A 10,000-nucleotide genomic window follows, 5' to 3' on the forward strand; every position below is an offset into this window, starting at 1 on the left:
ATACGTCCACCTACTCACCAACCGTTCATTAATTCATCCATCCATCTATCCTCCGTTCATATATCTATTATTCCATTTATTCATTTTACTCTTCCAACCACCCATCCATCTATTCACCAGTCCATCTAATGTCCACCTATGTATTCGTCCACTCATGCATTCATTTATCCGTGAATAGGGTATCCACGTTATGAGGGATCTAATACCAGAACAAAGCAAAGTACAGGACTACTACCAGCCATAACCTTAATAATAGTAATAATGATAGTTTTAATGACAGTAATAATAGTAATAATAATAATGATAATAATAATAATAATAATAATAATAATAATAATAAGTACAATAATAATGATGATAGTAAGAATAATGATAGTGACAACAATAATCACCTGTGCAGAGCGTGACGATGTTGAGGTCCATAAGTCGCAGGCAAAGTCTGCAATGCACTGATCTGTCAAATATTTCCCACCTACTCGGTCCTTCTTTAGCTATCCATCTCCTCTTCTCTCTCCTCCTCCTCCCCCCCCCCCTCGTGGCCATCCCAGTCCCCGTCCTGTTTGTTATCAGTATCATAATCAAATTAAGTAGAGAGTGAAAGACGTTTGTGTCGGTTGGGACGGACGGCCGGATAGGGTGGACGTGGTTGGTGTCCATATGATTTGTGTACGTCGTGAACAATCTTTTATTTTTCAAATCTCAAGATATCAAATGATTATTCCGTTATATATAGTAAATCTCAATGATGAATTAAGAGATTATAAACCTATACAAATGTTAGACATACTGTTGAAATGTTCTTAGAGAAGTCTAGACTTCTGTAAGCGAAGTCATAATCTAGTTATTCAAACACCATAGGCGGGAAGGGTCGGTTAGTGGGAGGTTGGCCTTGTCGCTGGTGCTCTGTGTGGGCAAGCCTTACCCATAAATGTTAGGGATCGTTCTTATATTCATTTTTTCGTTGCTGTTAGGCTTTTATTCAGCTGAGGAAACACCCCAACTCCCACTCCAACAATCACCCATGAAGAGTTTGCACCAGTTACATTATTGCGATTCTCATCAAATGTTTTGAATTTGGAAAACTGCAAGACGGCTTCGCTTACAGTATTCTAGATTTCACTAAACTAAGGATAATTGACCAATGTGTTTAGCATTCGTATAGATTTAATTTATCTTAGTTTGTCATTCATCTTGTCAACATATGACGCAAAGGTAATATGACATTTGTATTTGAAAAATAAGAAATTGTAAACGAAGTCGTTTCTGCTCAAACGAACTCACTTGAGTCGTGTATCTGTGACATCTCGTGGCTGGTCTGTAGAAAGAAGAATTTGTTCATGAGTATATTTTTGGCTGTCACTCATCTCAAGAGCCTTCATCCACTTTCATCTAGTCTTGAGTATTTCTTATTAGCAGCTGTGACAAGAGTCAAAGTGTTGTAGACTGTTAAAATTTCTGTAAAATAACAGTAAAAAAAAAACGAAAATTTTTTGTTATCTGCTTTGCTGTAAAGTTGCTGTTACGGAACTGTAACTACCATCCAGCGCCACCTAGATTTTTAATCTACAAATTAACATGGGTTCTTCTATTTTAAAGAACTATGCTTATTTCTTGATATTGTAGGCCTGTAACTTTGAAAACAATCATAATGCAATATTGATGTAGAAAGTTAACACTGAAGAACATAAAGCAAAATGAATGTGAACAACATTGGAAAAAAAATCTCCGTGTATTTACGGTAAAGGTTTTGTCAGCCATGTTGTCGACTTTTTATAACTAAAGCGGATTTTTTTTTTTTTTAAGTGTAAGTCACCCTGACAGCTGCATACTAATTCGATTTTTATTAAAAAAAAAAAAAAAATCACGGACATAAAAACCTGCCCCAGGATAGCGTTGAGCCACACATCTTGACTGATGTACGAATATTTCCAAATACAGTCCATCCCTTTCAACCAAAATGACCCAAAATATACCTGAACTACACAAAAATATTTTTCGTTTCTGATTTAATATAATTCAAAATACAGTAGTTCCCCTACGATCAAAAAATTTGGGCAAAATTGTATAAATACAACAGCAGATGTATTTGCATAATTTTGATGTTTGTCTTGAGTCTCTGGAGTTGCACTTCGCCTAACGAGATGGTTAAACAGCAAAAGCGAAAGTTTCAGTTTGGCAATTAAGTCTTGTCAGGGTTTGAATATTTTTTCTTTCTTCTTCGTTGTCGTTATTTTTATCATCATCATCATTATCATCACCATCATTGTTATTACAGTTATCATTACTATTATTACTGTTATCAACATCATTGTTGATGTTGTTTTTGTTGTTATTGCCACTACTGTTATTCTTTAAGGGGAGAAGGCACCAAACAATTTTATTTCAATAAAGGGCGGTAGATCCTCCGGTTGGATCGAGGCTAACAGCTCAGGTGTGTGATAATATCGTCTGTCGGAACAGGTGAAGCGACAGGGCTTCTACTAGAAAATTGATTCTTGGTGGCTCGGCTTGGCTTAGCTTGGCTTAATTTAGCTTGACTTGGCTTAGTTTGGGTCTGGTCAGGTCGGCTCAGCCAGGCTTGGCTTGATTTAATTTATCTTGGCTCGGCTCGACTCGGCTCGGCTCGGCTCGGCTCGGTCCGGCTCGGCTCGGTCCGGCTCGGTCCGGCTCGGCTTGGCCTGGTTCTGCTTGGTCTTGGTTGTATTATACAATAACCCAACTGTGGGTCACCCTTGTTGTATTTATAACAATTTCCCCCAAGACTCAGCTACCAAAGCTGTATATACAACTAAGTATACTTCTGCAGTGTTGGCGAATTATACCATATGACAATATTCATTTTAAGATTGGTACTGTATCACAGATTCACTCATTTGGATTCATGTTAGTTCTATAAAAGTGAACAACAAACGATTCTTTTGGCAATCGTGTGAAGAATTTTCTCACTTAATTTTGCAATAGGACACTCGTAAAATTTATGTGAATTTTATTTGACCAGATAATGTACGTTTTCTAAAAATTGATTGACAAAAGCGTCTCAGTAAATCGAAACAAGGAAAAAGAAAATGTCGAGTTATCTAGGAATTTATAAATAAGTATAAACGTCACGCACACTTCATATCCAATTACCCACAAGAAGACATTTTTAAATATATATTCATTGTGTTCAGTGGAAGAGGCTGTTGACCGCAGACCTCACAAATAATAATCTGACGGTCACTGGGAACTTCGAAGTTTGCGATGCTTACCGTTGGATCGTCGCGGGGACTGTGCAGCATTGTTTACATGGTGCTGGAGCGGCGCGGCAACTGTTTACATCTTACAGATTTTCGTGGAAGGCAGTGTACCAGGAAAAAATAGTATGTTGAACGCCTAATTATCGAATATACTAATTGGATTCCTACATTCAAAACTATGTGTGTTTTGAGTCCGCACCCATGCGTGCCAATTCAGAAAGCGGGTTAGTGGCAGTATGCAAATTAGGTAAAGGTTTGAGTTAGGGACCAAAAGGTCTTCAGTACTGTCGGCATGCTCCTCCTTTGTAATCCTTTGAAACTGTCATTGGAGTGGTTTAAAGGACTCCTTTCATGCAGAAGCTTGACTGATATATTTTCATGTTTACTGCCGACCTAATTTATTTCATTTTACCATATTCAGTCATTTATTTATTAATTTATTAATTTATTCACATTTTATCTACTTATTTACATGTATATTTATTTGTTTATCTATCTATTTATTCCGTCAGCGTAGCGCCCCATCAGTAAGGGACTGATTAGGCCTAACTGGACGAATACCATCCGTACCAAAAGCCACCACAGCGGACACCCGTAACTGGTCCACGTTATACACGAACTACGTAAATATACCCGCCGTTGTTGAGTATAGCGTACATTTCTCTATATAGTTGTTCCCTCATAGTTATAATATTTATACATACATACATACATACATACATACATATATATATATATATATATATATATATATATATATATATATATATATATATATACAAGAGTAATGTAGCACATTGATGAAATAAGACTGGTCTCCCACTATCGGTAAGTAAGAATATAATCATATCTGCATATTTCGACCACTTTCTGTGGTCCTCTTCAGCAGATAAGTACATAAGGTGGGATAGTATAATAACATATATACAATGAGGAACGGGGGTAGGAGGCTCAAGTAACATGACCTGAGTGGAGTGACCGAAGGCCTCTTTGGTTCCGGTCCTGTGATAGATGATAACAGGACTCGAACCAAGGAACCAAACAGCCATCGGTCACTCCACTCAGGTCATATTACTTGAGCCTCCTATCCCGTTCCTCACTGTATATCAATAACCTGTATATAATACTACCCCACTTTATGTACTTATCTGCTGAAGAGAACCACAGCAAGTGGTCGAAATATACAGATATGTTTATTTCTAATCTTATTTTCCGATAGTGGGAGATAAGTCTTATATATATATATATATACATATACATATATATATATATATATATATATATATATATATATATATTATATATACATACATATGTATATATATATATATATATATACATACATATGTGTGTGTGTGTGTGTGTGTGTGTGTGTGTGTGTGTGTGTGTGTGTGTGTGTGTGTGTGTGTGTGTGTGTGTGTGTGTGTGTGTGTGTGTGTGTGTGTGTGTGTGTGTGTGTGTGTGTGTGTGTGTGTGTGTGTGTGTGTGTGTCAGATTCGGGTTTTCCGAAGTATTACATATCCTGTTATTCTGGGTCCCGAAGAATCGATGAGTGAGGGCCCCTGGGTGGTGAATGCAGTACTTTAGCAGATGTCTGTACGGATGAAGAAAGAACTTTTTGCCTCTTTGCTAACACACACACACACACACACACACACACACACACACACACACACACACACACACACACACACACACACACACACACACACACACACACACACACACACACGAACACACACACACACGAACACACACACACACACACACACACACACACACACACACACACACACACACACACACACACACACACACACACACACACACACACACACACAAATGAAAAAAAAGGTCCATCAATCTTAATTTTCTACAACAGGAGCCTAAGGGGTTCCGCATGTTTATCTGCGCTAAGATCCATTCCAAAGGTTTTCTTCTCCTTCTTTCTCACCAGATAGCGGCGCCGTTTCACGCCAGAAAACGTCGGCCAACTGATTTCCCCCCGTTTGTACAAACCCTTCTGTTTGACACCGGAGACAGTGCGTGTGGTGGTGGGAGCGTTAGGGTGTATTGTGTGTGTGTGGGAGGGAGCGTTAAGGTGTAATGTGTGTGTAGGGGAGCGTTAGGGTGTAATGCGGGAGGAGTCCTATAGCGTAACCGGATGAGGAACGTTGGCAGACCATGATAAAACACAATCGCCCACCCTCCTCTAGTACCGGTCGTGTAATGTTCCTATTGATGTTGAGGCTTGGAATGTGGGCCTCTGGATAGGACGGCTGGCCGGCCGGCCAAGTCGCGTGCCGGTCCATCACTCCGTTCCTAATAACATTCCCCTCCCTTCCTCCTGCACCGGTGGGTTGGTCACTTTCGCTTTCGACGCTTCCATGTGTCTAGGCTAGAGGCCACTTCCAGACCACATTTAGCGACGCGTCTGCACATGTACATACGACTATATACTTGTATAACTATGTGAGGCTTCCTCCGTTATGGCTGGTTCTATATATCCACGTATATATATATATATATATATATATATATATATATATATATATATATATATATATATATATATATATATATCAACCACAATTCATTTTAATTCTCAGTCATCACCATCGAGAAGCTCGAGGAGGCATACAGGCAGAAATCGAAACGTGGTACAGCCAAGGACTCAAGTTTCCGCTAGCACGTGACAAGTGATAGTGACTTAACCGATTGCATATATATATATATATATATATATATATATATATATATATATATAGATAGATAGATATAGATATATATATATATATATATATTGGTGTGGGCAGGGCGGGTCTTTTATGATTCCAATACTTACTTGTCGCCTGCAGAACGGAGCTATTTACACACCATTACGCCACTCGACGCCACTCTGGACTGACGCAAGAGGATCTATCGAGTTGGCAACTCCGTGATTATGGATACAGTGCAGGACCCTCACCGCCCCGCATTTTTCGGAAGCCATCACGACTGACAAGGCAGTTAACGATAAACATACAAACAGAAGATTTCCAAATATTCCCATCATCTGAAATGGATCGTTGCCTGAGGCAACAGCCAGGTGCTGCATTTTGGTTTAGACCACTTCCAGGTCAATTTGATAACTAGCAGGCTATCTTAGTATGCCTCATGTGGTTTACTTGAAAAAGGTAGTATCATTATCCACTTAGACAAGTTTCGTCAACGGCAAGGTATGAAATAACTTGGATTTCTAATTTTCTTTAATTAGGCTTTCTCGTCTCCATTATGCAACGATTACAGTGGGTTACGATAGCCGAACAAGTCCATCGCAGACGTAGTTCTGTCATGCATGTCGATGGGTTATCATGTTTATTCGTGTTATTTGCTTCTTTGTTTACTTCCTGATTTCTTTGTCTCTGCAATCAGACTTTCCGTGATTTATCATCGAAGGGGATTCTCCAATTGAACCTGAACATTTTGCATTGTAACACATTCACCTATGCAAACAATTCGTTCCATTCATTAACTACGCATGGCTGCATGAACTTTATACGGGCAATATTTTAGGGACATAAGTGACATCCATACGGACCAGATTCACACATAATATTTTTAATCTTTTAATGACTTGAGAGTAATCTAAAAAAAAATATCACTTTTTAATTTCTACTGCCCCTCCTTTCTAATACTTTCATTCAATAGAAAGTAAAATAATTTTTACTGATTTCTAGATTAAAATATAAATGTAAATGAAAGTATGTATATTATGAAGTTATTACTGAAATATAATTACAGACGTAGAACTACATTATCATGCATGTCTTCAATACTCACACAGACACAGACACAGATATATGAATATATAAATATATATGAAGTATTACACATTTTGATTGCACAACTAGTGATAACTGTATGCACGCATGTAAAACCACATTTAATCTGTCACATATCCACCCATTTTTAGCAAAAAACACGAACATAAACCTACATTACACAACTTGTAACCTCTTTCTATTCAACTTTGTCATCCTCAAGCGATACAGAGACGTGTGGGATCGTAGAGAATCAAGAAAAGCAATTTGAAGATCTTTGTTCACAAAAAAGTGTGTGTCACGTTCCGGAGGTGACACGCGACGTGTCACGTTCCGTGACGGGCTACGGTGCTAAAGACTTAGGTCGTCGCTTGTCATGTCACCTCACATCTAGAGAACACTTAGTTTCGCCTCCAGCGTTGTCGTCGGAGGTCATGCGCGCCGAGACCTCTTGCGTGAGCCAGAGGAGATATGCGAAAGGGACATGTTTAAACAAATTACAGTTCTGTGATGCATTCGTACACACACACACACACACACACACACACACACACACACACACACACACACACACACACACACACACACACACACACACACACACACACACACACACACACACACACACACACACACACACATTTTAGATGAGAAAGTGGTGTTAGATGAGAAAGTGGTGTGTGCAAAAACAATACATGAATTTAAAAACAGTTTAGATAAAATGAGATATGAAGACGGGACACTACGAGCATAGCTCACCTTCCAGTAAAATACAACTAGGTAAATCCAACAAGGTAAATACACACACACACACACACACACACACACACACACACACACACACACACACACACACACACACACACACACACACACACACACACACACTACAGCGGTCCGGGTTCGAATCCTGCCCAGGGCTGAAATAATTCCGGTATCGCTGCGCTTCGAGTCGTTACTCCAGCAGCTCTCGTGGGCGGGGAGTTGGGGATGTGTATGCGTGTAAGGTCACAGCATTATCCATAGATCGGTCATACGAGCTCTGAGCTCTCTTACGGGAGGGAAATAGCTGTCGATCACGAGTCCAACACGTGGTCCAAAGACCAAGGTGAATACACACACACACACACACACACACACACACACACACACACACACACACACACACACACACACACACACACACACACACACACACACACACACACACACACACACAGACGATCACACACACGCTCACATACACAACACGTTTCGACAACGCAGTGGTAGCGTTCTCAACCGCTACTCCAGCGGTCCGAGTTCGAATCCCCCCCAAGGCTAAAATAATTTCAGTATCACTGCGCTGCGAGTCGACACTCCAGCTCTCGTGGTCGAGGAGCTGGGGTGTATGTGTGTGTGTGAGGTCACAGCATTACCCATAGATCACTCAAATATGAGCTTTGAGCTCTTATCCGGGAGCGTAACAGCTGTCGATCACGAGTCCAACACGTGACCTAAGACCATGGTCAATCACACGCACACACACACACACACACAGTTTACACACACAAAAAAAATTGCAAATCCCTGCATTGTGAAGAAAAAAACTCTTATTTCCTGACTTGCAATTAATACTCTGTTATCACTAATTACCACCTCAACAGAATAAATATTATTCAGATCAGACCTTAAGCCAGATATAGAAATCACTGTCCTGTGCTGAAGACCACTGGTTTTCCCTACCGGAACTCTGATATAAAAAGAATTCAAATCAACGTCAAATACAGCGAAGATGGAGACCAGGATTCTTATAGAAAATGAGATCTGCTCTCACCATCGTGCCAAAGCGTACGAGCTCATACAAAAAAAAAAAAAAAAAAAAAAATAAATATATAATAAATACATAAATAAATAAATAAATAAATAAATAATAAATAATATATATATTTATATATATTATATATATATATATATATATATATATATATATATATATATACTAGTAGAACACCATTTGCAAAGATGAGAATATTTTCACTTTCAGCAAACTTATCTATTATTATTATTATTATTATTATTATTATTATTATTATTATTATTATTATCATTATCACCAATATCATTATAATGGTTCGTACTATTATTACTATCCTTATCATTATAATTTTTTTTTATCAATATTACCATTAACACAACCCTCTTTCCATAAGAAGAAATTATCAGAAAGAATGTAGAAGGCAGGAGTGGATAACATGAGCTTAAGAGAAAGACCAAGACTGAGGTGGATAGATGAGGAGTGGGAGGAGGAGGAGGAGGCTCTGAATACACGTGGAATGTGTGCTGAGCTGGGAAGAGAGAGTGATTGGAGAAAAATATGTGAATGGAGGGAAGGGTGGATGGCGCGTCCCGAAGGGATGCTCTGCTCATCCGCTTCATAAGTTTTTATTTGATTCTTATTTCAACTCCCAATATCAGGCGTTAGGCCTGTCAGTGGTACCAGCATTTTTCTCCATTTGGCCCTATCTTAGAAGAAGACACCTTCCTTCCATCCTTCCTTTCTCAGAGTTTCGATGTTGGGTAAGTCGTTTCTACTGAGGACTACTTCTTCGTCAGTTTCTTTCCATATCTTTCTCGGTCTTCCTTGTGGTCTCTTCCCGTCCGATATCCACTCCCAGCATCCCCTTGCAATTCTTTCTTCTTCCATTCTTTCTAAATGTTCCAGCCATCTTAGCTAGGCGGCATCTATGTTGCATAGCATGGACCAGACACCAATGTTTTTCTTATGCCTTAATATTTTACTCTATTTCTCCTCGTTATATTTAAGATGATCATAATTTTCTTGACGTTATTTTGCACCTAAGTTGAAGTCGAGTATTGTAAAGTTGAATTTTGTTCTAATGATTTATCAAACCGCTAGATTTTTTTTTTTTTTACGTGGAAAGTTTGGGAGACTTCCGTATTTGTTTGTAAGCTTATGAA

The sequence above is a fragment of the Oratosquilla oratoria genome, chromosome 5 (genome assembly GCF_046742065.1).
Source record: "Oratosquilla oratoria isolate Oo_2021 chromosome 5, ASM4674206v1, whole genome shotgun sequence".
NCBI lineage: Eukaryota > Metazoa > Arthropoda > Malacostraca > Stomatopoda > Squillidae > Oratosquilla > Oratosquilla oratoria.